This window comes from Dreissena polymorpha, chromosome 7 (assembly GCF_020536995.1).
Source record: "Dreissena polymorpha isolate Duluth1 chromosome 7, UMN_Dpol_1.0, whole genome shotgun sequence".
Lineage (NCBI taxonomy): Eukaryota > Metazoa > Mollusca > Bivalvia > Myida > Dreissenidae > Dreissena > Dreissena polymorpha.
The window spans coordinates 27457020-27474067 of record NC_068361.1 but is presented as its reverse complement, the minus strand read 5'-3'; positions in this window follow the sequence as shown (position 1 = coordinate 27474067).

The window sequence follows — 17048 nt, the reverse complement described above, 5'->3', positions numbered from 1 at the left end:
AAAATGTATTGTACATGGTATAACATTTTCGCACTAAGTATTAATCTAGGAAATCATTGGAGGTGTCTAACTATGAAAAAATCTATCAACTCTTGGCCAAATCCTCCTTCAACCTTAACTAAGCTAATTTTCCGTTTATTTACTTGAATAATTTGTTTACATCCTAAAGCTCCAAAGTGCAAAATAAAAACATCCGCGACATTCTGACACCGCAAACAAAAGACACTGTTTGATGTTTATATTCATATATTCTTGTCTGACGCTAATGGAATATTTACGCGGTAATACATGGCAAATTAAAGTGTCATTTGGTTTAATTGCGGTTTTTTCGCCGCTGTTATCGCTGTTCCGATGTGTTCTTTTGGCATTTAATTGAAGGCTTTACTTACAAATAAGAGACAAAATTAAGTTGTATAGAAGTCTTTTTTTGTTCATAAACTTGAAGTCTTTTTATAGACGCCAAAATCTGTATGTACTCATTATATCCGCAAAACTGTATTAATTTAGTCGCATGCATCTTGATCGCATAAATTCAAATGCTTTACGTACTCATAAGGTGCACATATCTGGCATTCATAAATCGACTAAGCAACGACAAACTCGTTTTAATGTTGATAATATTTTTAATAATAACATGTCTGTGCATCATCTATTGGTTTGCATTAAAGCAAATTGACTTATCAATTCGCCCATTAATGCCACGCAACGCTCATAAGAAGGCCTTTCTCCGGGCCTATTAATCGCTTTACACAAACGCATAAAGGTTCGCGACCTACATACCTTTAGACAATTTGATTACCTTTATACAATATTGTGTTGGTGATGTCATTTGAAGTCGTGAAATAACTTGCTGTCTTCCGTTGTTTGTATCTCGTTTTGAAAACAGATTACTACAAACGTTATGTTCTATTGACCGTACGTGTTTTTGCCAACAACAGAAGAAAGTTATTCATAAGTAGCCAGTTCGCTCCACCGTGTCGTTATTAATAAGTCCCTTGTATATGAAAACAACAAACAGTTTTTAATACGATCCTTAAGTTCTATCTCCTGTGACATAAATATAAAGTATATATCTTTTGTTCAATAAAAACATAGTTTTATTTTTTTTAATATTTTAACAGGGGAGAAATATTTGTTACCATCTACCATCTTTATTACTTTTTTGAAAGCAATTTACAAATGGATTATGCAATAAAGGGAAATATACTGATACAATGCGGCATCAATCAAATCCTGTAAAAACGAGATTACTCCCTAATTGTTGGGAATATTGCATTGTTGTTGTTTGGCGCGTAAAACACGTTGTTATACATCCACATATTTTCTGGTAATGTACATAACTACCGTATCATTTCATAGTAAAAAGAATTCTTTTATTTTGATATTTTGCCCAAATGGGCTTACTCAAAGTTAACAAATATGAATTTACTACATAGTTATAACTGTTTTGTACATCAATAAAGTAAATGTTTTTCAACGTCAAATATGACAGCAAATGACGTCATGACGTCATACATTACCATGTGATATACAATTGCACCAATATAAATAAATAACATACTGCTAACAATTTGTTGTAATGTTCTTATACTTGATCAGTAATTCATGCCCATTGTAGTTTCACTACTATACTATAATAATAATACAGATATTGACTGTACCAGCCTCAAAATAATATTCACAAAATCAAAATTCCTATTCTGCAGCCATAATATTAATACAATTTATTTTATGCTCTCCGGTGGTTTATAGAGAAATATGAGTGAATTAACTGATAATTTCACTGTTGCAAGCAATGAAAATTATCAGTGAAAATTATTGATAATTTTCACTGTTTATGTTAAATGACGTCATTTATTTGACTAATGTATATAAACTGTGAAAAAAAAGCATAAAATAAGAAGAAAATTTGTTGGGTTCGGTGGATTATCAATTTTAATTCACTCGTGATCATATAAAATATATATTTTCTATGACCACTCGTGAATTAAAATCTATAATCCACCGAATCCAACAAATATCCTCTATATCTCAACATTATTACTTATTGACTATATTTATCAAAATTCAAACAAACTGAAATGATTAATAATTAATTAATTATAATAAATCAAATTCCATTCTTTTAAATGAAGTTAAAGTGTCATGTATTGTGTTCATACATATGCACACATACATACGCATATATTCACACATGTACATACTCACTCATACACTTGCACATATAGTTACAGATATACATATAAACATTTACTTTATTGATGTTAAAGACAGTTATAACTATGTAGTAAATTCATATTTGTTAACTTTGATAAAGCCCTTTTGGGCAAAATATTAGAATAGAAAAGTGTTTTTACCATGGAAATATTTATCTTTATCCCTACTGGATATTAAACTGAGTGCCATATTATTGTTTAGACATTGATAGCACGCTGTGCGATGTGTACATGAAGTAAGATCTGCATCGGCCAAACTGAAAAAATAATTTATAATTTAAATTTAAATAATTTAAATAAATTAATATGCACATTGATAGATATGTAACAGTTAGGGTTTATCTTTCTGAATAATCAATTGTGATTAAAAAAAAACTTCTTCAATAGCATTGCCATATTCATTCGGATCCTGCTTTGGTCACATTGTTGCGAATCTAACTAGTTCAGATCAGTTAACTGCTGCAATAACACAGTGCACTCATACACCGCTGAGTGATCAGAGATAAATACTTGCAGAATATAGATTTTATATATGGTCAATAAACGGAGTTAAATCTAGACATAACTTAAACTTGGCCTTTAAATCTCATCTAGTTACTAGTATAGTGTTTGAAAAATAAAAATCAATGTACTGTACTTACAATATGGCAACATATTCATGTGCATAATTAACCAACATATGACAAAATAATTAACCACTTTCATACTTCTTGGAGTTTTAAATGTAAAATAATTTATCCGTTGTGACATTAGCCAGAGCAGGGTAGCATTTTGGAAGTTTTGGAATAATAATATACTTTTTTTCTGCCACAGGACTTAATTAATTTGTGTCAGTTCCATCTATAAAGAGTTAACATATTAGACGACAATGTCAAGTAATTGCCTAAATATTCAACCATTTCTTTAAATGCATAAGCACTAATTTTAAAAGAGCTAACATTTACCAAACCTTGAATTTACACGTTAAGTTCAAGTCTGCTCAGAATTAGTGGATGTGTGTATCTTATTGTCAAAACTTACAAACTTCAATCAGCAAAACATCTAAAACTCAGTGGCCAGAAAGTTCTGACTTTAAGGTTTAAAAACGTAATGCACACCCTGAGCTCAATATAAGTAATAGCCATCCATCAGATTACATAACCACAGAGAGTTGTTTATTGGAAAATAAACCACAATAATGCCAAATCTTTATTTCGAACTTTACATGATGAGACAATAATTTTTGCAAACATTTTCGTGGTTTAACAAGTTAACAGAGGATCGGAACAAACGACTAGAAAAGATTCAAAGTCAATAACATATAAAACATGATAACGATGTATACCGGTACATAACACCAGTTACCAAACACAGTTAGCATTATAGTGCTAATGATTCATCACCGAATTTTGATATAAAACTATGTTTAAGAAAACTGACTTAATTTCTGGATTGCAAAAGTCAAATAATATCTATAAACATGTAAAACTGCATATAAACCATCAAGACAGCAAAACGACACAAACAAGGAACATGCCAAAAACAACAACATTTAATCGACTAAAATGCATATAACACAATGTATATCGAAGAAGGAAAATAGTTAATAGCTGAAATCAAAACCAGGCTAGAACGGATTTCTTGTCCTGAGTATGAGATTCACCCCCAAAAAATAGAGGAAACATATCAGTTCATATTTTTACAAGTAATAACTGTTGCAAATTTCACATCGGAGAAAACAAAGTATGAGCTTGATTTAAGGGGCTTATTGAGCGCTAATACAGTAAAGTAGTTTTAAACACACACTTATCATTTAATAAGTATGAATACGATTGTTTTCAAAAGAAACTTCTTGTTCTTGTAAATGCACAGAAACATAAAACAATATAAAGCTATAAAAATGACTTTTGGTGAACGTGTTTTGCCTGCGAAAAAAATATGTATTAGTGGTACACTTACTATACATTAAAAGTACATACATGTACACTACAATTATCCCCATGCACACTATAGAAAACTATATTACAAAGGCTTAACATTTTAATAACATTATATGAATATTGTAGGTGTCATTTCTAATTGCATTAAATATACTTTTCTCAAAGTTTGCATCAATACATTTCAAGTACTGGTAAGTGTATTCTTTACAAGAGTGAATATGCATAGTTTTTATATATTGCTATATTTTGGAGGAAATATGTTTTTATATCCGCATTTTAAGACCGTAGACCCTAATTATTGAGGTTTGCAAACAAATAAAATACCACATGACTAATACAAATAAAAGCATGCACATAGTTAAAGATATGTTGAATGTTACAGATTGTTCGTGTGAAAATTACACAACTTCTGTTAAAAGTAAAAATCACGAAAAACATTAAACTGTTAAAAACTGATGCTGTTCTCACAATGCTTAACTTTATAATTTGGCACATGTTTCATTTGTCAAATTTATCAAAAACATGAACACAATTTACAAGTTACATTTGTATTGCGCAGGTGAAATATATTGAGCACCACTTTCATCAATTTAATTATCCCCACGTTTTTCGGAGAAAAAGTGGGGATATTGTATTGATGTGCGTCTGTCCGTCCGTCCTGACCACCTGCTCCTCCTACACTATTAGCACTAGAACCTTGAAACTTACATACATGGTAGCTATGAGCATATGTGCGACGGTGACAGTGACGGAATTTTGATCTGACTCCTGGGTCAAAAGTGATAGGGGTTGGGGCGGGGCCGGGTCAGAGATTTTCACTCATTTTTTTATGTGACTTTACATTAACTTCTTCATTTCTGAACCGATTTACTTCAAATTGATACTGAGCCTCTCTTATGACACTAAGGTCCATCTCAACTATGAATGGCCCCATTACCAACCCTGGGGCGCCCCGGCCACATAGGCCACGCCCACCCAAAATTGCCTTTTGTTATAATTTCTTCATTTCAACACCGATTCACTTCAAATTGATACTAAACCTCTCTTATGACAATACGGTCAATCTCAGCTATAAATGGCCCCATTACCAACCCTGGGGCTCCCCGCCCACATAGGCCACGCCCACCCAAAATTGCATTTTACTATAATTTCTTCATTTCTACACCGATTCACTTCAAATTGATACTGAACCTCTCTTATGACAATACAATTAATCTCAACTATGCATGGCCCCATTACCAACCCTGGGGCGCCCCATCCACATAGGCCACGCCCACCCAAAATTGCCTTTTACTATAATTTCTTCATTTCTACACCGATTCACTTCAAATTGATACTGAACCTCTTTTATGACAATACGGTCAATCTCAACTATGCATGGCGCCATTACCAACCCTGGGGCGGGGCGCCCACATAGGCCACGCCCACTCAAAATTGCCTTTTACTATTATATCTTCATTTCTACACCGATTCACTTCAAATTGATACTGAACATCTTTTATGACAATACAGTCAATCTCAACTATGCATGGAGCCATTACCAACCCTCGGGCGCCCCTCCTACATAGGCCACGACCACCCAAAATTGCCTTTTACTATAATTTCTTCATTTCTACACCGATTTACTTCAAATTGATACTGAACATATCTTATGACAATAAGGTCAATCTCAACTATGTATGGCCCCTTTACCAACCCTGGGGCGCTTTGCCCATAATAGGCCACACCTATCCAAAATTGTCTTTTACTATAATTTCTTCATTTCTACACCGATTCACTTCTAATTGGTACTGAACTTCTCTTATGACAATACGGCCAATCTCAACTATGCATGGATCCATCACCAACCATAGGGCGCCCCTGGGTCAAACATGTGGCGTGGGGATACGCGTCGGCCTCTGCCGCGTCATTTCTAGTTACAAATATTATCACTTAATCATTCAAAATCATATCATATGAAAAACAATTGTACAGCATAGAAATACAAATTGCTTTGAATATTGTTGACTTTCAAACTATACCGGTATCATATCATGTGTATTGCTCAACCATTGGTAAAAAGTGAAAGTGTGCTGTAATACTCATTGATAAATAATATAGATAAATCAGACACATGTAAACACAGAATTTTGCAGCATTTCTTATCTTATGTACATCGTAAATTCTCTTTTGTCAACCTCCTAAAAACTAATTATGTAAATATATGATCAATTTTTATCTAATATGAATAAATAATGCGCATTACATATCTAATACGTATTAAAGTATATAAGTTAAAAAAAATCGGCATATAGCATTAATATTAAAAATAACAAAATAATCCAACAACTGAAAAAGCAAACAAATGTAAATACAACCAAACAAAGTTGTTACTTATCATTGATGCATGGCATAAATTTCTTTATCACATGCCATACCCTGTTTCCCATGTAATATAACCATTACATATATTTTTTTTATCGCATCATCAGACGTGCATTGTCGAAATAAACCACTGTGGAATATATTTTCCTTTATTTCGGCAATGCTGAAATATAGCTGTCAAGCGCGGCGGAGGATGGTAATATTACACGAAATCAACTATAAAGTAATCATTTTTGGTAAAATCGAATCAGATTCAACGAAACAAACAATTTGATACCAAGCTGTAATATATTTTAATCACAAATGCAACACAAAAAGCAAAAAAAAACAATATTTACAAATATAAAGTGCGAGTACTCAGGACGTCATTATTAACACGTCATACGACAAAAGTCATATTCTTTTCCGCTAAAGCTGCAGTTTTTAAGTATTTTTTTCATGATTTCTTTAAAATCGGGGACGTAGAGGTATGATAAACAGAAAAAACATGTTAGTTCTTGATCGTTTTGTAAAATATTAGGTTCGGCACGAATAAAATAATAAAACAATGTTTGCTAAAAATAACTTAGGGATTTTACGCGTAGTTCTAGCTTCCTATTCTATTTTTAAAGAAATAATGTACGACTAAGAAAATTCATGGGATAAATCGAATACTAGGTCGATGTCGAATAAAGCGAAGTTTATTTTGCTCGACCCGAAAATCTGAACCACTCGCTAAGGCTCGTGGTTCAGATTTTCTAAGCCTCGTAAAATAAACTTTGCTTTATTCGGCACCGACCTTGTATCCTCTATATCTTACACATGTGTAATATACTTTTTAAGCGTTTTCATTGGCTTAGTTTTCGTTTATTGACCAATCGCATTTTGTTATTTTGCTGAAATGATGTTGCAACGTCAAATGACGTCACGAAATGTAAACAGCATTCGGGATTTATCATTATGTTTGCGTAAATATTTTGTTAATTTGCTCATTTAAAAGCATGTAATAAAAAAGATCTGACACTCGTTGTCATATCATACCATATTTTATTAAACTCGTCCAGGAAATTCGGAAGTAACCTCGCCAAAGGCTCGCTTACTAACACAATTTTATAAAAGTTTTATAAAATATGGTATGATATGACAAATCGTGACAGAACCTATATTTACTAAAACACCAATATTCAGATGACACGAGACAAAAAAATCTCATGAACACGATTTTTGAAATACATGAAATAAATGACTGCAGATTCACTAAAACTTTTTTGTTAAAAAAAGCTTATTAAAATACAATAAAATAATAAACATCTTGCCTTTCACAAACTGAAATGTCTTCAGGTGATATAGATCATTCCGAAAAAACTTTTGACTTATATGCAACATACATGTATAGTGGCTTTGTTTGTGTCCGAACATAAGTTGTGGGGGGGGGGCCTCAGTGTCTATGATAATTTTCTAGTTATCCGGAGCATTGTTTATGGCAATAAGTAAAATAAGGCATCTGTGATGGAATATGCTTAAGAACAGACAAACAAAATATTAATATCTGGCATTGTGGACATGACTTTTTGAACTTGGAATTACTGCATCTATAAACATTTACAAGGAAATATTGCTGTCAAGCCCCGTTTTACAAGAATAAGGCTAACAGCTTGTATTATGTATGATGTCTTTTGTAAAAGAGAATGACGATGAGGTGTTCGAACTAACGTCAAAGTCGCAGGGCACTCATCCTACGTTGACTGCGGTATCCATGAAAAGTTCATGAAGACTGTCAACAGAATCCGTTTTAACAGTCTGACAGTCACGAACACCGTCGAACCCGAGAAACCCAAATTCAGCTTCAAAAGTAGGTTAATGTCTTGCCCCCAGTTCCAAAAAGTGGCCACAACTTACAAAGATGACGAAGATGAGGAAGAGGATGTTGTGAAGAGCCTGTCAACCAACGCACGAGGCGGTTAAACTCAGCCGTGTTAGTTTGAAATGTCCGACATAGGTCCCTGTGTGATCAAGCCGATCATTTTGGCCAGATTTGCGAAGCAGCCAGCGGATCTAAAGGAAAAGGCATTGATCTCTGGCACAAGTACGACAGTATGTGTGAACGTGCGAGAAGAGACCACAGTGACTATGACAACCACTAAGGTCGGCGATATGGGGGTGGAGGTCGTCCCTCAGTGCCCCGTGTTTGCTGCCCAGGGTCAAGGTTCCTCCCATCAGAGCACAGTAAAAGAAAGAAGTATGCTGTAAGTGTTACGCGATGTGCTCAACATCTCTGCAACAAATACATTTGCAAAATGCATAGGGAAAGTTACGAAAATCCCCACGGTAATTGCTTTATATTGCTGTTCTTGTTGTGCTTCCATATTTCTAAAGGGAATATCGGGTATAATGAAAAATTTAATATGTCATTATTTAAATACGTGATCATTAAATATCATATATTAAATTAAATATATCATAAATTAAACATGTCATATATTGAGCATGTAATACAGATCCACGCAGGCTAATCAAGGACTACACATTCTGCATAGACTGGATTGTAATTTATATGAGGCTTGCTTCAAAATGATTTTTTTCCCAAAAAAGCCGAAAGGTTTCTTTCTTGATAAACCTGTGTAGATTGCACAGGCTTATCTGGACCGACTCTTTAGGCACACGAATTAGGCCCCATTTTCCCAGAGCGAGGTTCATTTTTTCAGATCATGCCGAGCAGTTCTTCCTGACGTACTCACCCCATGACCGCTGGACCGCCACCTACAACTGGAACATGATATCACGCCAAGGAGCTCAGTCGGATATCGAAACCCGGCACACAGGACGTCAACTGGACACACTTTGGAGGTGAGTCTCCATTTAATGTTAATTCTACCAACTTACATCAAACAGAATTCGTCTTTTTAATGGGCTAATGGAGTTTTAAGTCTCATGATTTTAAGCACAACATGAACATCCTGGGCTTTTGTGATTGCCTTTTTCATGTGCCTTGCGTCGTCAATATCTACCTTATTAACCCTTTTGTGGCCGCCAATTTGCATGAAACTTAGTCAAATAATTTGCTACAATGATAATCTCTGTTCAGTTTGAAACTGTTTCACTTTACTTGAAAAACTAGGTTACTAGGTACAATTAATTTCCTTAAATGGCTTCATTAAAACCTTATTAACGCTCTAGAAGTCATATATTTTGGCCTCTCACTATGACTCTTGCTCAGAAGGTTTGTTTGAATAATAACCACGGTTTATAGTTTAAACAGGTGGTATATCATTGACTGTGTTTACAATCTTTTTTTAGTGTTTGTTTGGATAGATGAATTAAGAAGCGCAATAAAAGAGATGTACTTCTATTACAAGCAAATACACAATATCAATAAATAACTATTGATGTGTAAAGTCTATTTTAGTGTGATTTGTTTTGCTCATTACAATTGCTTTTAATGCATGTTTAGATTCCATGCCCATTTTACACAGAGAAGTATCTTATCTAGTACTTTTATTTTCAACCTCAATAGGTATAATACCTTTCTCAATTTATATAATTATCATAACATGACGTGATTAGGGGTTGAAATAAATAATTTGATATTAATGTGTTATAGTAAAAAAAAAAGAGAATAACAAAACCAATTAAAAAAGGGAAGTATGAGAACACATTATTGGGATGCTCATTTTATGTCTAATATAAGTTAACAAATATTTACTTGACAAAGTATCATGCACAGGTATTGCTCGGAATATAAAATATAACAACATTCCCTTCTGTTGGTGTTCTAGGCATGCCTCCGGCTGACGAGATCGCAATCTTGTATACGCAGCTCAAGCTGATGCACAACCAGTTGATGTATGAGCGACACAGACGTGATCAGCACGCCAAGAGGAACAGACGTCTGCTACGTCACATCGCCAACAGCAAGACTCTCGAGGAACAGAACAACTCCATGGTAACTTGAATGAAAATTTGCTGCTGCATATTAGCTATAGGACCCTGAAATGTCGTCATGGCGTAGTAGATATGGTGTTCTCCTAGAGATCAACAGGTAATCAGTTCGAATTCCACAGTGGAAACAATTTACCCCAAAGACACAAAGTACTGGTTAAACACAGGAAACAGACTCGAGATCATTTCAATACGCCTTTTGGTTTGGTTGCAATCGATCTAAAATAAATAGGTTTAAACAAAATAAGGAAGAGATGTCAAGCAAAGTCGAGGAAAAAAACTTTTTCTTTGCAATTGACAGCAAGAATGTCATGGCCGCAGACGGATAATGTGTTACATTACAAATATTACCCGAAGAAGCAAAACTTGTCGGTATTCTGAACAAACAAAAACAACAGACGCCATATAATGTGGAAAAAAGTATAGTCTATATTAAGCTTATTTAAACATATCTGCAGTATTTACGATTATCTAGCCTGGCGATCGGGAGGTCACGGGTTCGTTCCCCACTGTGGGAGCGTTCTTTAGATCTCCCCCATAGACACCAAGGAAACGCACTCGAGAGCGTTTCATATAAGCCTAGGCTTGTTACGCAATCGAGCTTAAATAAATAGGTTTTAAAAAAAATCTGCAATATTTACGATTATCACACTAAAACACCAAAAGGACAAAGCGTATTAAACTATTGAATACTTTACATGCCATGATATATTGGTCGGATACTTTTTATACATCCAAATACATAAAGCGTACAAAGTCTGTTTGCGAGACAAAATCGACTCAAGAAAAATAGAAATACAGGAGTCAAATATTTTTATCCAAAAGACACCATCGTAAAGATCAACTAAATTTATACGATTTGTTTTATACCAATCTTATTTTTATTTGTGTTCTTCTTATTTCGAATAAATCGAAACATACAGACAGGTGTGTGCTACTTGCTGATGACTGCTAACGATTAAAGGGTTTCTTCTAAATATTCAAATCGGGAGGTATCGAGTGTAAATGTTTAATAGCTTTAAAACAAGAAAGTAGGTTTTGTTATTTCAAATACTGTTCTCGAAAATGCACTACTGAAAACCGTTGGCTGATGTCACGACGTGAAAACAACGGGTTCCGTATTATCTTAAGGCACTCTGGCTGACGCTCCTCAATATCTTTTTAACCAATTTTGTAGCGTTTATGTTTGGTCCAAAAGTTCTTCATAAGAAATGGTTTATGCATACTTATATTTTTAGAAAATGTGTTTTGACTGTTGTTCGGTTAGTTTCGTCGTTTCGGACATGTCAACCATGTTATACTATTTCTCTGTTATTACTATTAAGGAAAGTTGATGATACATATGCATGGATATGGAAGTATACTTAAATGTGTCCGTAATTGAGAATTAAAATGATTATTTCCACCGTTATTATGGTAAAGAAAACTATGGAAGAACTATGCTTAATGCTTAATAACAATTGCTTATATTTCTATATCATACTTTGCACACTCGGAATAGTACTTTCCTATTATAAGTTACCATTAGCATAACAGTCACACACATTTTTAGCTAATATATCAAAGACAATTTAATGTTTTTAAATTTTTATTTTCAATAAGCATTTAGCAATTACTAAATATCAATTTGATAATATCATCATTACGTTAAGCAAAACGTTAATTTCAGTTGTGTACATAAATTATCATTTTGCAACTTTATTATAGAACGGTAGATCGGCAGAAAGCATAAGCCATTATTTATATAAAAAAAACGTGTATAGATTAGTAATCTAAAAAAATGTTAATTATACAATGGCATGGCGTGCGACCTAAGGTATATCATCCTGAGACATGACGGCTTATGTGTTGGATTGTTACGGCCAGATTGCCTTGGGTAACGCTTCCTTCGGATCTGTCTATTTGTCCAAATCATTTCATTTGATGCACGTCGGACAGCGATTGCGGGAGGCTTGAAAAGTGCTGTATTGGACCATGTTGGAGTCGCGATTTCTTGTTAACACAACATTATATAACGCGCCGGTTTTATGTATGTGTATGTTTCATGTTGCACATATATCACAGGTGCTATAAAGGTATGATTTCAGACGTGTTTAAATATCAAATGTTTCATATATGTGTTTAATAACCGCTCTGTTAATGTTATAACAAATGTGTTTGCCAGTTGAAGGTTGCGTTAATTTTATAAAGTAAATGTTATTCTTAAAACTGTTCTTAAAATAAATGAGACTGAAACATGAGCTTGTTCCACCTTAATCATATGACAATACATTTGTTTGCTGTCTTTTGACTAATACCGAATAAACTATACAATAAAAGATAGCTTTTGAAATTATTTCGACTGTATTGCCATTTGTGCAAACAATTTAAATCACAACTTTTAAACATTTTTATGGAGCAGTTTACGCCCAGATGCTCGTCTTAAAAAGTTAAAACGCAAACGTATGACATAAAAATAACCAGTCATATGCAGATCATATTTATGGTTAAAACTGAAAGCGTCAAACATATGACATCTGACTGACAACTTATGTGAACATTGATTACGTCGTTGAACATTAAAACATGATTTAGTACGTGGGTGGACATTAAAAAAAGATTGATTACGTGGGTTAGCATTAAAACATGATTTAGTACGTGGATGGTCATTAAAACATGATTTAGTACGTGGATGGACATTAAATCATGGTTGAGTACGCTGTACAATATAAGAATAAACATAATATCGATGGTTTTTTATGGTTGTAATTTGAATGCTTGAGCACTGTGGAGCACGCGGAGATCGGTTCAAAAGGTTATTTGGTTCCAGTTTGGTTCTGGCAAAAGCTTTACAGAGGGCTCTTGTTCCAGTGAAATCGAGCTTTTAAATGAACGTTCATTCATGTAATTTCCAATAACGTTTGCTTAACTATTTTATTGAGAATGTAAATTTTACATTGTGTTAGCTGGTTTGTACTTGGTTAAAATATGTCTTATTGGTCTATATTAACATCTACATGCCCGGAATAAATAGGTATTAACATATTTCAGTTTGTCATGCATGTTGTTTTCAATCCGATGATGCAAACGAATGGATGTTTGCATTTAAACTGTTGTTACAAATATAATAACATTGTCAAATGTTTTTCATGCTTTGAAGTCAAGTGTGCAAATGATGAACAAATTGTGAAACAACGAATTGCTTGACTACATTTGTGTTTATTAAAATATAAAGTAAATATGCATACTTAAACGTATTTTATTGTGAAGTTGTTCATTAATTCTCTTCATTTGATAGCACGTCTTTACTACTTGATGTGTACATTTCTTCATTTGACAGATGTGTTCAATACGGCTCATGTCTAAATATGCGCCTCATTCTGGGAAAAAGGTTTGGATGCATGTGCATAAAGTGTCGTCCGACATTAGCCTGTGCTGTCCTTATTTCTAAAGTCTTAATTTTGTTCGGTATGTAGTCAATAATGATTGATATCATTAAGGGTGCCAGGGTGTCCCGTCAACCGTCAGACAAATTGTAATCCTCGCATTGGCATGCCATTTTTGTGGAGCTAAAATTACAGATATTCATAACAAAATTAAATTTAACGAAGGTAAATATTTTGCCGCACGCGTCCAAAACTACATGGTCGATCTTCTTTCTTTTCTGTTTCATGTCAGTCTTTTGTTGATGTCTCTTCAGTGCATGACATGCTTTAAAGCACAAAAAAAACTTCAGGAAACACGAGCGGTAGATTAAAAAACTCACATCATTCACTATAAATGTTCAAGACGACATAATGTGTTTGCTGGTGGAGACATCGCCAAACGGGAAAACAAAAAAACACTCACTAAGATTAGAACAACGCAGATAATGCTCCGTAATTATTCAGGATGACAGAAATGTTTTGCTAGTGGTGACATCGCCATTGTGTGTTGTTCATTAAGTACGAATGATAAAAACACGCGAGGTCTGAGGTGAATACAGCGCTTAGCTCTGGATAAATAAATGGACGTGTATGTTGGTTGTTCAAACATGTTTCAATTATAAAATGATATGTAAAATGAATACAATAATATTTTTATTAATCAGCTAGCAAATTTTCTTATTTGAAAAGCTTTTAGAGTCACATTAATTTATTATAACATACGCTTCGGAGTGCACGAAACACCGATTCTACCAGATATAATGTTATACATTACATCATATTATAATATATATCACTCATTTGTCGCATGAAGTCGATACAAGATTTTTCCTTAAAATTTGTGTTTCACGCAATATTAAAAAAATGGAATTTTAATCGAAAAAGTCCTTTATAGTGATCGAATATACAAGTTCAAAGAAAGATGGCAAGTTTCACAAGAAAGATTTCTCAAACAATTAGTCGGTTTTGTCATCAGTTGATGTTTGTTTTTATTCCTCAGTGACTCGCAGAACCATTCATATATCCCAACATCTGACGCAGAGCAATTACACATAGTTACAAACACAGTATGTCTATGTAACGTGTATGAATGGTTTGTGTATACATGTATGTTTAATACTATATAATACAAATATTTGTATACGTGTGGAATGTTCGTCGAGGTATTTTGTTGATTCCACAGACGTCTTATTTTAGTTGGATACTTTTTAGATATAACTTGCATTAGTTTATCTAATAAATTTGAACTTAAACTTAGCTAATTGTTCAATTTACTAAAGCATAGTAGGCCAATCTAAACGTATTGTTAAATAAAGTGATTCGATATAGTAATCGTGTTACAATAACAATCCTCGTGGAATAAGGCATATAAAATATTACGTTGTCTATCACTTTTTAAATTTACAATTTGGAATACTGTATGACCATCAACGTTCATGGTACGTGTTTTATTTTATTGGAATCTGAATTGGTATGTGTGTACACTTGTTTTTGACCTACATAGTAGCACAAGTAAACGCATATTATTGCACGGATATGTAATCATTCCAGCAAATGGTTTCGATAGTTTGAAAAGAATATGTACTGATAAAGGTATGATTTGTAAATATTGCACTTACACAAATGTATGTTAGACATTTTTTTTCATTCCTCTGCGAACTATTTTAATCGGAATTTGTACACATTTTGCAAACTACGGCTAGTATTCAGTTCCGAGTGTGATGTCAAGACAAAAGCAGTAATGTCAAACCATATCTATGGATGACTTATCACAGATAAATAAGCGAAGATACGCTAACACATTTCTATATTTACATGTAAAATGTTTTGCGTCTGTTTGTTGAAGAAATAGCAAAAATGTGGAAAAATGGGTAAAATAAATATGAAAAACATTAACATCCATTGGTTGTGTACGCGGGCGAGATGTATTTATGTGTAAAATATGACATATTGAAAACGACGCTTGTGAGACATTGCCAAACTTGTTTGTGGGGGAGTGTAACTGTATTAATGCCAATTACTTCTTGTCCGTTATGAGTTCCCTATTACGACCCACTTCTCTGTCTACTGAGTTTTAGTGCGTGCACGATGGACTCCGCGACTGTGGACCTTTTTCAAGTAGTTTATTATTGACCATCTATTCCTTATTTGACTCAAACATGTCTCAAACGATCAAACACGTTTTGCACTGACATACAGCTGAGGTTATTCCACCCATTTCGCTTGATCCTTTAGACTCGTACTCATATAATATTGCTAAGAGGTCCAAATTAAAGTCATATTTCATTACAAGGTCCTATTTGAACATAAATCAGTGAGTGTTTTCACGGTGATAATATAATTCTTAATTTTGTTGGATCCCGTATTTCGAAAACAAAACGATTTCAAAACAAACTTATTTCGGAATCTGAATGTAATGCATATTCCTTTAATATCGTTACACAGCATCCCAATATTATGTTTGTTTGTTTGTTGTTTTCGCGTCTGATAATGATAAAGACATCATGATCAAGCGGTATGGTGCAACAAAGGTTGGGTCACTGTTTTAAAGGGGCCATTTCACAGATTTCTGCATGTTTTGAAGTTGGTCATAAAATGCTTTATATTGATCAATGTAAACATTCGATATAAAAAGCTCCAGAAAAAAATCAAGAATAAAATTTAAAAAAAAGGTCATCCTCAGCAGGGCCCGAACCACTGACCTCTGAAGTCCTGGAGTAAAAAGTCTACCACTTCGAACACTCGGCCATCTTTCCGTATACAATGCCAGATGTATTTTATACTTTATATAAGCATTCCTCGTAGTTTCACAGAATATAACGACAACAACAGAACTCTCCAAATTATTAATTTGTTTTGCATTGCAACGCTTTATAATTTTCGGGTTTTCAAATCGTCAAAAGATGCATAAAATGGTGATTTTAGAGCATGGTAAATGTTCAGTATTACTGTTTCCTCACACATATTATAACTAAAACGAAAATTTGCGAATCTGAAACAACTTTTTTCAATTTTGTCAATTTACCCAAACGTGAAAAGGCCCCTTTAAAAATGACGTTAAAATATATTTCCCGACCGTTTAACGGACCAGGTAATCAGCCAATCGAATCGTCCAATGTTTGTATTTAGAAAAACTAACCAATGACGTAACAACAAAGATACATTGTGATCTTATCTCACAGACGTGAACATTAATGCTCATTCAAGTCGTAATTGTACTACAGGCG